We start from the raw sequence: 14,671 nt of genomic DNA on the forward strand, positions 1-14,671 counted from the left end.
CCGTGTATTTACTATGCAGTAACCACTTTGATGCAAATAGATTATTACATACCGAAATGAATTATAATTTTTTACTATGATAACATCTTTAAAATGTATACAAATGATGCACTGTCAAACTACATACTTTTAACTTTAATTATGAATTTTTGAAGGAAGAAAGTTAATGTTAAGTTTGTTATTTTGGCCTAAGAAAATGTCATAATTTGTTTGATTGTCGAAATTATTTTTTTTAAATTTAATATGCAATTAATGATGACTTAATCAACGTTTGTTCTCTTTATTTGATAATAAATCATACATATGATACATACACTTCAAGAAAATGAAATAAAAAATAGGTGTTCCCCTGCATTCTGACGATATATATTAATTTTAAAATTTAGCATATTTTCACCATTTTGTTAACTTATACGTGCGTAGCCAGTCACTTTTGACGTGCTCGTATAACGCAATTTCGAGTTGAAGCCTGAATCAAATATGATGATATTATTAAAGAGTGTAAAACAGAAATCGGGCAAAAAGAGTGCGCATTAACGTTTAACGCGCAGTGCGCGTGCAAAAATCTGCGCACTCATGGCAATTTTTTAAACGCTTAAAATTGCCTGAAACGTACTCTAATTTCATCGAAAATAAATTTTGACAATTTTGAACATTTTAAGCGCCCGTACGCAACCGTTATATGCGCTACGCACGTAATTTTATTGCCATATGATGAAATATGACCTGAAATTTATGAGTACCAAATTTTGTTTAATTGTGATTCATGCTTGTGAAGATATGATTACAAACGTGATTTCGTAAAATCGCGCGTAGACCGCGTAATTTTTGATTACGCATCGAGAAAATATAACCACATCGATTCCTGGCCATGAGGAATATACTCTGAAAACTTGACTTAGCTAGATTAAACTGATGCCAAGATAATGCACGGACAAAATAGTGCTAAGGAAAGAGTAAATAAATAAATAAAGATTTTGAAAGAATCAAGAGGTTATATGCATATCATGCATATAACCTAATTAAATAATTTTCAGTGTATCACCGGGCGGTTTGGAATTTATTTCTATGCCTGTTGTGTTTATATATATTTCGAACAGTGGTTTAATGGTTACGACATCTGCATATCAAGCAGGCGGTCCGAGTTCGAGTCTCGGTTGGGGCGACTTTTTCTCATTCTCACAGATTTCCTCATCTTTATCGTTTCAAATTAATTAATTAAATTTCAGTATATCTCCGGGCGGTTTAGAATTAATGTTCTGTGCCTGATTTGTTTATACTGTATATATATATATATAAACACAAGAGGCAAAGAACATTAATTCTAAACCGCCTGGAGATATACTGAAATTTAATTAATTAATTTTGAGCTATTATTGTTTTTTTTATCATGTATATAAATATATTGTATAATCCGGGTTGTAAAATGAAAACAAACAAATAAAAATGTGTGAACTATTTTAAAACGGGATAGATGATAATGATGATCCTGTCAAGTGTATAACAAAATATAAGAAAATTAATGAAAAAAGGAGTAATACAGAATTCATATATGTAAAAATGTTACTTATGAACTGTAACGACATTTACAAGTTAAATAATACGATTTTATGTAATATGAGATAATATGAATGTGAATAAAAGTGGTGTTTGCGCCACAAAAGAGAAAAAAAAACAAGACAACAACAGCTACAAACCTAGACCGTCTGTACATATTCTACGAGAGATCATTAGGTGCATTTGTTTTCTCTTTTTATCATAATTAACCATAGAACGTACAGAAATGACCTGGTTTAATGTTTTAAGTAATATGTATTATTTTTTTACAAAACTTCAACAATTGCAGGGAAAGTGCCTTTAAGTAAATGATAAAGCATAATATAGTACATACACACTGATGATGACCGTTGGTTCACCTGCACAAGAATAGGCCTATATATCTAGCAAATTAATTGATTGATTTTCACATTTAGACATCAAAGTAACGCAATAAATATTCATTCTAAATATAGATTTAATAGGTCATAATAATTTTGAGTTTATAGTCCAATAAGATCACGACTAAGATTACTCGAAATTAATTTTGTAGAAGAAAACCATATACTATGAATAAGCGTCGCGCAAAGTTTGACAATTGTACTATTAAGCAGTAACGTTAACTGAACAATACATCACATTGATGGAGGTGGTGTTAAACTTGTTAAAAGAGCTGAACTTACCTTCAATCATCTATTGCACGCAATGCACCTTGTCAACATCATCGTTTCAGCTACTGTCAGCACAGGGAAAAGCTAAACCTATTTCTTGTCTTGTGCTGCAGCTTTCATCCTGGTTATGCTGCAATATGATCTTCCCCTTGTGTGTGTTGTTGGGAGTCCATTCCGTGATAAGTTTTGTCCATCTGCTCTGGCGAGGTGCCATATCTTTATCCATTTCTTGATTTGTATTTGATCTGGTTTTGTTCCCTTAAAGCGTGGTTCCAACTACAGATGCAACGCAAGGACGTATACGCAACGCAAACGAGTTGACCAATGACAAGCGACAGTTCAAATAATCCATCACTTGAGATTGGTCAAATCACTTGCGTTACGCTTACGTCCTTGCGCTACGTCCTCTAGTGGAATCAAGTCCACTTTATATTTTGTTAATCCAACTTCCTTATTTTCAACATCACATCGTTCCATACTACTGTATTTTGTTTGTGTTTTAAGTTTCTTGATGATATTTACAATCCAATGTACCTCGAGTATATATAATTCTTATTGCGATAACATTATACATTAAAAGTTTATATTTTACACAATAATTAGGAATTTAGAACGCAAGAATTTATGTTAGGTATTTCATGTTTTATGTATGTATTTATATTACACAGTAGTATAACATACGTGTAAAGTACTGTACAGTTCCGTCTTGAAGCTATGACCTGTTAAGTACAGGCCTACATAATTGAAACAAATCAATTACAAGCATGTCTGATACCAAAGTAGATGCATCATTCAGGAAAGTTTAAAATGTATCCCGGATTAAAAAAAAAACCTTCCACGATTAATTTAAAGAACAAAGTATGTATGTCAGTATTTTCAAACCAAATAAGTACTGTATTTCTAATTAATAACAAGTTACATTTCCTATTTCGAGTACAACACCTTCTGAATTAGAAACGTAAATCGTGTTGATCGTGCGAACAGCAAGCAGGTTGATGACATTTTTTAGACAGAGATGCGAATGCCATCCATCCAAGAACGAGCGCGAAAACAAAGTTGGTAAAATTCATTAAAATACTAAACATTACTGTTTTATTAAAATCATTTACATTATAACTATTGTATTACTAAAAAATTCACATTAAATAGCATTAAATGCCGTTTGTTAAAATATATACCTATATTATTCAAGTACCTATTTAAGGGATTCACCCCTTGGACTTACTTTTATAGAACAAACTAAATTCGTATCAAACATTTCCAAATAAAGTTGCATAATGTTTTCTTTGATAAATATATAGTACACATTGGTCTTTTCTTGCTGAGTAAAGATTACTTAGCAAAAACATTATAGGCAATTAAAAAAATGTTAGTTAAATGTGAAATATAGATTAAAATAGAAATATCAATCAAAAATCAAAACTTTCAATTAAATAATTACATTAATTAATGATTGAAATCGCAACCAAAATGTATGTGAAATATAAATTAAAACTTTGAAAGATTAAAAAAACAATCTTAAAACATTCATTATATATTCAATTATGATTGAAATCTCAATAAAACAATGATTGAAGCAACCAACATGTATTAAGTCAATTAAAATATGATGAATTCAATCAAAATGTGTGTAAATTAAATCAAATGTATGTAGAGTAAGTCTATTACATTTAATTCAAATTCAATTGAAATAAATCAAAATACAGTATGTACAGTAATTAAATATCTAACATGTTACAAAGTCAATTAAAATGTGAGTGGATTAAATTAAAATGTGAGCACAGAAAGTCAATCCAAATTCGTGTAAATCAATAACTTAGATTAAATAAATTACATTGCACAAATCAATTAAATTGATCAATCAAATTAATCAATCAAATTTATAAATTCAATCAGAATGAGTAGAAAAATAGGTGACAAATCCAAATTTGTGTAAATCAATAAGTTGATTAAATAAATTAAATTGCACAAATCAATTAAATTCAACAATTAAATGAATCGATCAAATTAATCAATCAAATTTATAAATTTAATCAAATTGAGTAGATCAATTAAAATAGGTGACTAAGTCACTATTAGTATCAATCAAAAAGTAATTACATAAAATGTTACAAAGTCAATTAAAATGTGAGTGGATTAAATCAAAATGTGAGTAAATTAATCAAAATGTCAGTGGATTAAATCAAAATGTTAGTAAATTAATCAAAATGTAAGCACAGAAAGTCAATACAAATTCGTGTAAATCAATAACTTAGATTAAATAAATTACATTGCACAAATCAATTAAATTGATCAATCAAATTAATCAATCAAATTTATAAATTCAATCAAAATGAGTAGAAAAATAGGTGACAAATCCAAATTTGTGTAAATCAATAAATTGATTAAATAAATTAAATTGCACAAATCAATTAAATTGAACAATTAAATTGATCGATCAAATTAATCAATCAAATTTATAAATTTAATCAAATTGTCGATCAATTAAAATAGGTGACTAAGTCACTATTAGTATCAATCAAAAAGTAATTACATAAAATGTTACAAAGTCAATTAAAATGTGAGTGGATCAAATCAAAATGTGAGTAAATTAATCAAAATGTAAGCACAGAAAGTCAATCCAAATTCGTGTAAATCAATAAGTTGATTAAATAAATTAAATTGCACAAATCAATTAAATTGATCAATCAAATTAATCAATCAAATTTATAAATTCAATCAAAATGAGTAGAAAAATAGGTGACAAATACAAATTTGTGTAAATCAATAAATTGATTAAATAAATTAAATTGCACAAATCAATTAAATTGATCAATCAATTAAATCAATCCAATTGATAAATCCTATTAGTAAATCAATCTACAAAGACAATAATGATAAATAAGTGTGCACTGTACTATTCTTTACTCATCCCAGGCCACTTTAAACAGGAATGATAAAGATTATAACAATAAATTCCAATATCAAATAAGTCAATAATGACGGTTATAATTATCATATCATAATTTAATAAAATTAAGAAGTGTAATAAATGATAATGCTTAATGTTGCAACAGAATGTAATACATACAATTTCACATGACAACATTGGTACCAACGCTATTTACAAATTTACTGTAGTAACGGGCAAACAAGTTGGTGAGAATGTCAGTATTACAATATGTTGCTATTTCGTGCTGTGAGAAAAACCAAAATAATTATGAATAAAAATCAATCTAAACCGTTTTCTGCTTGCTTCTAAAGGTTCTAGAGGATGACATTTTCCAGTAGTATCTAATAAAATAAAAAAAGAAAGAACTATGATTGAATTTAAAAAAAGAGATTGAAACAATGATTGATTTTGTTAATGCATGAACAAACTATGATTGAATAAAAAAAAATCAACCTGATTGAAATTTTTAAAAAGGTGAAAGTATGATTGAATTTTAAAAAAAAAGATTGAAACTATGATTGCATTTTCCAAAAAATAACCCAATGAAACTATGAATTTCAAAAGAAAAAAAATAGAATGAAAAACATTAAAAAAATGGAGCTATGATAGAATAAAAAAAAAAAGAATGATTGAATTTCCAATGAACAGCAACAGGACATTTTTCAACAATTAAGGCAGCAAACTTGTAGAAGGAAGACAAGGTAATAACTATAATTTCTAGATTTAAAAATAGAATGGCTTAAATGGTAAAATGTCATTTTAATGCATTGTGTGGTTTGCTTAGGGCACACAATTTAAGAATTGACCATTATAATAGTTTGCCAACAATGAATCATTTGTGCACTTTAGTAGCGCAAACTTATAAAAAAACAGTAGTAGAGATAAGCTGATAGGGTATATTTCTACAAAAAATTAGTAGTTATAGGAGTAAGTTACTCTAGAGTAGAGTATTACTTAGGAGTAAGTTGAATCTAGAGTTGAGTAAACTTAGGAGTAAGTTGAATCTGGAGTTAAGTAAACTTAGGAGTAAGATTAATCTAGAGTTGAGTAAACTTAGGAGTAAGTTGAATCTGGAGTTAAGTAAACTTAGGAGTAAGATTAATCTAGAGTTGAGTAAACTTAGGAGTAAGATTAATCTAGAGTTGAGTAAACTTAGGAGTAAGATTAATCTAGAGTTGAGTAAACTTTAGGAGTAAGATTAATCTAGAGTTGAGTAAACTTAGGATTAAGATTAATCTAGAGTTGAGTAAACTTAGGAGTAAGATTAATCTAGAGTTGAGTAAACTTTAGGAGTAAGATTAATTCAGAGTTGAGTAAACTTAGGATTAAGATTCTTCTAGAGTTGAGTAAACTTTAGGAGTAAGATTAATCTAGAGTTGAGTAAACTTAGGATTAAGATTAATCTAGAGTTGAGTAAACTTAGGATTAAGATTAATCTAGAGTTGAGTAAACTTTAGGAGTAAGATTAATCTAGAGTTGAGTAAACTTAGGATTAAGATTAATCTAGAGTTGAGTAAACTTTAGGAGTAAGATTAATTTGGGGTTGAGTAAACTTTAGGAGTAAGTTTACTCTAGCGTTGAGTTAACTTACTACTAGTGTAAACTTCGGTAAAAAAATGCTGGTAGTAGGGTATCACTGTTATAATACTACAAAAAAGTAGTAGCTATTAGAGTATGTTTAATCTAGAATTGAGTAAAATCTAATAATACAATTGAGTAACTAGTAACTTACTATTAAAATGGTCAAATTACTCAAAACAAATTATTGGAGTAAATTTACTCCTGAGAAAACTAGAGTAAAGTTACTCCTAATAATTGAAATAGTAGAATGCATTTATTGTCATTCTTTACAAAGTTGATAAAGTAAACTAGCTTTGTAAACTTACTAAAAAAAGTATATATACTTTTAATATTTTGTATATAGTTGACAAACTTTCCAACAATAATACAGTAAACTTACCCTGATAAAATGCTGGTAGAGTGAACTTTCTATAAGCAAGATTAGGTTCACTCCAACTAAAAAGCTAGGAGTAAATTTACTCTAAATAATAGAGTTATACAATAAAACTATAAAAATATATTATGTATTTTCTTATTTTCCCTCAAATTTAGGAAATTAATTAAAGAAATTAATTAAAAAAATAATAATTTAATCTGATTTTGGAAGACATTATGTTCTGTTTCTCATTTTTAAAACTCTGTCGTTAATCAAAAGATGTAAATTTACTTCACAAGCATGAAATTATGCGCATGGTGCTACCTCCGATGATTGCCACAACATGCTTAATACATTTCACTGTTGCTGAAGTTAAACGTGCCAATGATCTGTAATATAAATCTATTTACAAGCTTTGAATTTATTGTGTATTTATAATACTAGTTTTGCTAGTGCGTATCTTTACATTCTCAGGAGTAAATTGTCTGTAGTACCTGTAGGGTTAAAGTAAACTTAATACAAAGAGTGTATTTACAGGCATTACCCAGGGCTTACAACAACCAAACTGCTACTTCAGAGCTTACTTCTGACCTGTCTCAACGTCCCTAAAGCAGTAGTAGTGTTAAACTATACAGATACTTGACAGATAACTTACAGACAAATTAATACATTGAAAGTTTAAAGACTAATCGATGGTGTGGCATATGTATTTTTTCCCAAATGATTTGTCTTCATTTTATGGTGTAAGTGTTAATATTTCCTCTAGCATAACATATGAACCTGGTTGTACTGTCGTTAATTATCACACGTTATCTTTACTAAAAATAAAACAAAGATTTTGAAAAAAAAAGAGTCTTGTATTAAAACAAAACTCATAAAAATAATTAGATAGTAGAAAAATGTTATTTTATATTATAAGTGATCTACAAATTACCCTACTGCAGTTCTAAAGTAACTACACTCTTTGCTATTACGTCTAATTCTAGTTTGTTTCAATGTAGAAGTTTATGGTTCAGTCACTGGTGTTGTCCCCCTCAAAAAACCTTGTTAAATATTACATGAACAGGATTGAGTTATAATGTAGTTACTGTAGAATCATTTTGAAATGGTCCCTAGAATTTCCTATCCATGTTTGGCACTTTTTTGTACTACTGTATTACATATTATTTGAAAAAATAATTTTTAGTATTTTTTTTAGTTAAATATGCGCCATTTTACACATAGTTTCGCCAAAATTGGATAAAAAAATAAAATTATTTACTACTTCTTTTTTTTTTAAATTTAACCGTCTTTTTATAAGTAAAAACATTTTTTATTCAAACTACAATTGGTCTATTCATTTAAGCCATATATAGTAGTAGAAGATTGCACCTTCAAATCTTCACGCTTCAATCATTGCCACTTAGTTTACGCTCTAGTGCATAATATTATGGTTTACACAGAATTTGCAAGAAGACTGACTCAGCTCACGGATTTAGATTAAATGATATTACTTCACCAAGAATGTTTTTTTATTAAATATACCAGAAAAAAAAAATGCAAGCTTACTTTGAAGAGTGTCATTTTGAATGCTTTTTCTAGCAACCATTTAGATTTTGACCAAGTAGATTATTATAGTAGAGTATTAGGGATGTACAGTACATATGATTTCAGAACAATCGCAAGATTAAGGATATCGCCGCACACGCTCGCTGTACAGCCAGCAATTTACGGCGACGACTGTACGGCAAACGAGTGCAGCGATATCCTTATTATATGTACATCCCTAATACGTTGTTAAAATATGGTCTTAGACAAGTTGTCCTTTAATGTTTAGTTGATGTATCATGTATGAACATTAACTGACTGAATTCTATTTTTGAGCCTGTTCTTCAACACTTTAAAATGCAACAAGTTACAAATCTATACTCGCCATATAGTCTAAGTATGACAGCACCACCTCCCATGTATGGTCGGGAAGGGGTGAAAAATCTTCCTGTATTAGCTGTTTAACTATGCAGCGACTTGCTGATTTCAATCAAACTTGATCAATAATAAACTTCATCTTACTGGGTTCATGTTCTATGGAACAGAGTCTCTCTAGTTTATTTTAGATTTTGGCACTGTAAGAGTTTCAGGATTCAATATCAACAAAATCTGATGCTGTGATTCAGCATCAATAATTGTCAAGTCATTTATCTGCAGTCACTGTTAACGTCTGATTTTAGCTAATTGTATTAAGTTTTTATGATTCTGTCACTGCAATAACAGTGTGTATGATTACTATAATATCTTGCAAAATAAATGCATTAACATGTTAAAGAGTGAATTAAAAAAGTTAAATATTATAACTGAATAGGTTTGTTTAATATTTATTATTAAAAGGAATAAAAAAGACTAATTTACACAATTTGGCTGATTTCATTCAAACTTGATCAATAATAAAATTCACCTGACTGGGTTCATATGTTCTATTGAAAAGTTTCTCTATAGAGTTCTGTAGTGTGACGTCACAACAATAATAATAATAATTTAGGTATTTGTATAGCGCCAGAATCAACTAAACCAAAGTAAAAATCAAAGGCGCTTATATTGGATGTTAAAAAGATGCGTTTTAAGTTCTTTTTAAAAAATATCAATAGAAGTTGAATGAGTAAAATGACGAGGGAGAGAATTCCAAAGAGAAGCTGCAGAGAACATAAAAGACCTAATTGTCCATAAGATTTGGTGTTAATTCTAGGAACAAGTAGTAGGTTTTGATCAGCTGAACGAAGACAAGCAAGAGGGGTGTAGGTGGGAAGAAGGTCAAGGATATATGGATGGTGCTTCATGGTTGCTTGCACTGAACAAAAAATGCGTTGATAAACAATAATATAGATCTCATCTGTATTTCTATCAAATTACTGTATGTATGTAATATATAGATTGTTAAAAACAAATATTTAGTGATCTTTTGAAATTTTAGTTGAAAAATATTAAGGTTTTAAAATGAATACTTCAACAAGCCTATTCCACACCACCTTAGAATCATTCAGGCAGGTTGAACACATTTTTGATTGGCTAGCCTATCGTCCACGCAGCGCCACCTACCGTCGTGATGACAGCACCACAGAACTCTATACTGCATTAGAATAATTTTGACATGATCCCTTTATCAAGTTTAATCAAATGTAATTTCTAGAAGGCTCTCATTTTTTTTAATTGTACATTGAAAGAAATGTTTCCAAGTAATGCATCGCATCACACTTCCCCATAGAATAATTTAATTGCTTCATCTGTTTAGTCTAAACTTCATAACATTTTAAATGAATTATTCTCCTTTGTTGAGTGAGTCACATTGGATTTTTAGGAGAAAGTTATTTTAATTTTTTTAATAGTGTTTAAAAAAAAGAATAATTAAGACAATATTGATAAAGAGTTTTGTGAGCTTTTTTTTTGTTTTGTTTAATTTGATATGATTAATTCTAAAGCTCTGTCTACACTATCAAACATTATGTGACAAAAAATGGGATGTGGCGATATTTTGGTATATTATCACTAGCATATTTGGGTACATCACACTTGTTTTGTCAAACTAGTCTGTTTACACTATAATAATAATAATACCACATTTATATAGCGTCCTTTTCATGAGTAATCATGCTCAAAGGCGCTTTACAAGCATTATTACCCCAGTATTTTTTTTTGGATCAAACACGTATGGAAACATACTCCCATAATGCAGCCGGTAACCAGCGCAAAGTTGTGTGTAGATCTAACTGGGTACCCATTTATACACCTGGGTGGAGAGAGGCAACGTAAGTAAAGTATCTTGCCTACGGATACAAGCAATGCGGCGAGAGTTGGATTCGAACCTAGGTCTGACGATCGGTAGTCCAACGTCCAACACACTGCGCCACACTATCAAACTTTATGTGACATGTTTTTTTCTAGATCCAATTTAAAAACTGTAGTTCAGGCAGACATGGTCATGAGCAGAACAAATGCAAAAAAAAACCACAAAAAATTAAGTGCACGTTAAATACGGCAACAATCAAGATAGACGACAGATTTTACTTTTTATTTTTTAAATTTAAGTAAAGAAACTCTAGTATCAAAGTATCAAAGAAACTTGTGTTCAAAATATTAAACCTTCAAATTCGTCTTATTCAAAATCGTATGCGTGTAGTTGTTTTTCATAAGTTGGGACCCCACATGAAACGTCATAAACATGAATATTCATTAGTCATATCCATAAGGTGTGACGCGACCATGTGTATCACAGAACTATCCTAAATTTCTGTCTACACTATCAAACTTTATCAAAAATGTGACGTGCCCATATGGACATGTCATATCACTACCACTATCTGGACATACTGTATCACTACCATATTTGGGCACATTACACATTTTTTTTGTCAAACTACACTGTAGTTTGATAGTGTAGACAGAGCTGTAGAAGATGTACAGTATAGGGATCATTTCAAAATTACTCTACTGCAGTTACTTCTTCCTTTAAGCTAATTACATTAATTATAGTTTGTTTTTGTCTTAATGTAAAAGTATATGAAGCAATCACTGCATTGCAGGACTCAAAAAAAGTTGCTCCATAATTGCATAAACATGTTAAGTGTAGTTAATACTGCAGTAACTGCAATATGATAACTTTGATATGATCCCTGGATACAGCAGTCAGAATTACTTATTTTTATTTTTCCAGTTGATTCCGTGTAATGACATAAATATGATTTCTTGATAAACACTACTTGAAGGCAAAATAGAGGGCACTATAGAAAAATCACTCACATTCACAAACACACAATATGTGAACATAAGTTCAGCTTCATGGTTTAAAGAGAAGTGGTGTTATAAGTTCAATAAAAAAATGAATAGCAAAATACAAGATGAAAAGAAAAGACTATTGAGTATTACTCTCAATGTACTGCTTTAAAAAAAATTGCTTTGATATCAATTACAAAAATGAAGAAAAAATTACTATATTAATTTTTGGTTTGTATGACATTTATTCAATCTAAAAATATAAATATTAAAACGCTCCCCACTTTTCATTTATGGCGCATCAATGCCACTATAATCTGACCTTTGAACTTGTTAAACCATGACCAATAATGATTAAATGTCAATGATGTGAAAACAAATTATCTTAATCCTGTTATTTAAAGTTACATTATAGTGAAATCAAAACATCTAAATCACCTTGACCAGGTTCAAATTTTTCAAATTTCAGTATACACACATAAATGAATATGGACAAATTTAAAAATACAGGTAACCTTCCCTTGGGAACACCCCTATTCAGGGGACATTAATTTTATTCAGGGGACACTCTTATTAGAGGACACTCTCGATAAATTCTCTCCATTCCATGTATACAAAACATTCATTATTTGTTTTATACACACCAATTTTTATTCAATTTAATTATTGTAAATTATTGATGAACCTAGCCTTGCCCACTCCAACTTTTGACGAGGAGTATAACAATTATAGATGGAAAGAAAAACAAGTTTATTTCAGAACGCGATCAGTCAACAATGTCACATGGCAAAAATTCTAAAAATGTTTACAGAAAGCGCATTATAGCACATTAATTATCACCATTAGATAAAACTTTTCCATTTAGGTAGGGCTAATTTCAAATGAGATGCGATGCATAATCAACCAATCAAATTGCAAGAATATAATCAGTTGTGTTATAATATTCGAAATCGATTTTATTTGCAGTAAAACTGGAGTCCAATAAGTCCCAATATTACAATTTATATTTATAATGTTCATAATGTGTAATGACAACAAGCATGTCATGGGACAACCCATTTATAATAATCATATTTTGTTTAAGATGTTTCTATACTTAATAATAATATGGTTAATATTTGTATTCATTCATATAGGATACATTTTGCGATGGACTTAGCATTCAGTATAGCTAAAAATGTTCGATAAATTGTGACATTTTTACACTGAACGGACCAGGTACTTGAACTACTAATATTTCCCTCCTTCATTTCCCACGCTTGTGTATGGAAGGCAATCACTGCCAAAAATACAAGAGTAAAACAAACAACGTACTTTCACAAACGAACAACGTACTTTCACAAACGAACGATCTAACTAAAACAAAGAACGTACTTTCACAAACAAACAACCTACTTTCACAAACGAACGATCTACTTTCACAAACAAACGAACTAATGTAAAATAAACAACATACTTTAAAAAACAAACAACAAACTTTTACGCGAACAACGTATTTTTTACAAACGGACAACGTACATTGATAAACGAACAACCTGCTTTACCAAACGATGTAGATTGCAGAATGAACTAAGGACTCGTCCATTTTTTTAAGTTGGGTATAAAAACACCACATGACCTGAGGAAAATAAAATGTTGTTAATAGTGAGCTCTCTATTTTGTGTCTAAGAATATAGAGTATACACTATACATACAGTGTAGCATAGGTAAAATTATGGGACCCGCCTTATATTTTAATTTTTATCATGATGACGTCATCAAAATGAAAACGAAGATAGCAATTTTTTTGGAAGGAATTTATCTGAGCAACAACATATTAACGTGTAGCAGAATTTGGATGCGTAGAATATAGATGCGCGCTATTTTAAATGAACTATGACGCAAAAGATAAAAATACGACTTTTATAATTCAACTGGCCATAAAATGATGTCACAACATCCGATACGCAACATTTTTACATGAATTCGTATCTAGAATTCAACATCTTCCAAAAAACGTTTTCATGAGGGTCACTTTTCCTTCATTTGTCAGGATGAGTTTTGCTTACGCGCGCAAGATACAGGCTGCTCGCTTTGAGATCCCTCTAAGGCATATCCTCTTATCGGAACTTTTGCAATTACCCGACTTAAAAAATGGACGAGTCCTTAGTTTATTCGGCAATCTACATCGTTTGGTAAAGCAGGTTGTTCGTTTATCAATGTACGTTGTCCGTTTGTAAAAAATACGTTGTTCGCGTAAAAGTAGGTTGTTCGTTTTTTAAAGTATGTTGTTTGTTTTAAATTTGTTCGTTCGTTTGTGAAAGTATTGTTCGTTTGTAAAAGTACGTTCTTTGTTTTAATTTAGATCGTTCGTTTGTGAAAGTAGGTTGTTCGTTTGTGAAAGTAGGTTGTTCGTTTGTGAAAGTACATTGTTTTACTTTTGTATTTTTGTGCTACCAAATACTTGGAAATATACCCCATAAATGCTGCACCTGCTCATATTTTTCCACACTTGTGCTACTACTAGGCCCACCAAAATATAACCCCATAAATGTGGCACCTCCCTGTATGAAAATATTTAAGGGTGACAACTCCCTTGGCTAACTTGCTACAGTATAGGATAGCAACAGTCATTAGTAGTAGGTACAGTATATAGTATTTAAATTATGTATGCAACATCCCTCTTTTTGAACACCTCTACTTAAGGCACTTTAAAGAACCCAGGTCATCATTTTAAATGAGTAGGGGGTTACCCCTATAAACTGGTCCACGAAAGCCTCTGTATAAAGGGGATTACCATGATAGACTGATAGACAGAGATTAATTTATTATTTGTAAAAAAAATATAAATATTAGTATATAATGTAATAAAAAAAT

At 30.0% G+C, this 14,671-nt stretch overlaps 1 long non-coding RNA gene across 2 annotated transcripts in view; it reads right to left on the reverse strand.

The window, feature by feature from the left end:
• Positions 1 to 5,353: 5,353 nt before the first annotated feature.
• LOC140059242 (uncharacterized) overlaps positions 5,354 to 14,671 on the reverse strand; it is a 37,413-nt gene continuing 28,095 nt past the window's right edge. The window contains exon 4 of one of the 2 annotated variants that reach the window (XR_011847159.1): positions 5,354 to 5,480. This is a non-coding gene — a long non-coding RNA (uncharacterized lncRNA). The remainder of the gene's footprint in view (positions 5,481 to 14,671) is intronic. The other variant, XR_011847158.1, reaches the window with a different exon arrangement.

The sequence above is a fragment of the Antedon mediterranea genome, chromosome 9 (genome assembly GCF_964355755.1).
Source record: "Antedon mediterranea chromosome 9, ecAntMedi1.1, whole genome shotgun sequence".
Classification (NCBI taxonomy): Eukaryota; Metazoa; Echinodermata; class Crinoidea; order Comatulida; family Antedonidae; genus Antedon; species Antedon mediterranea.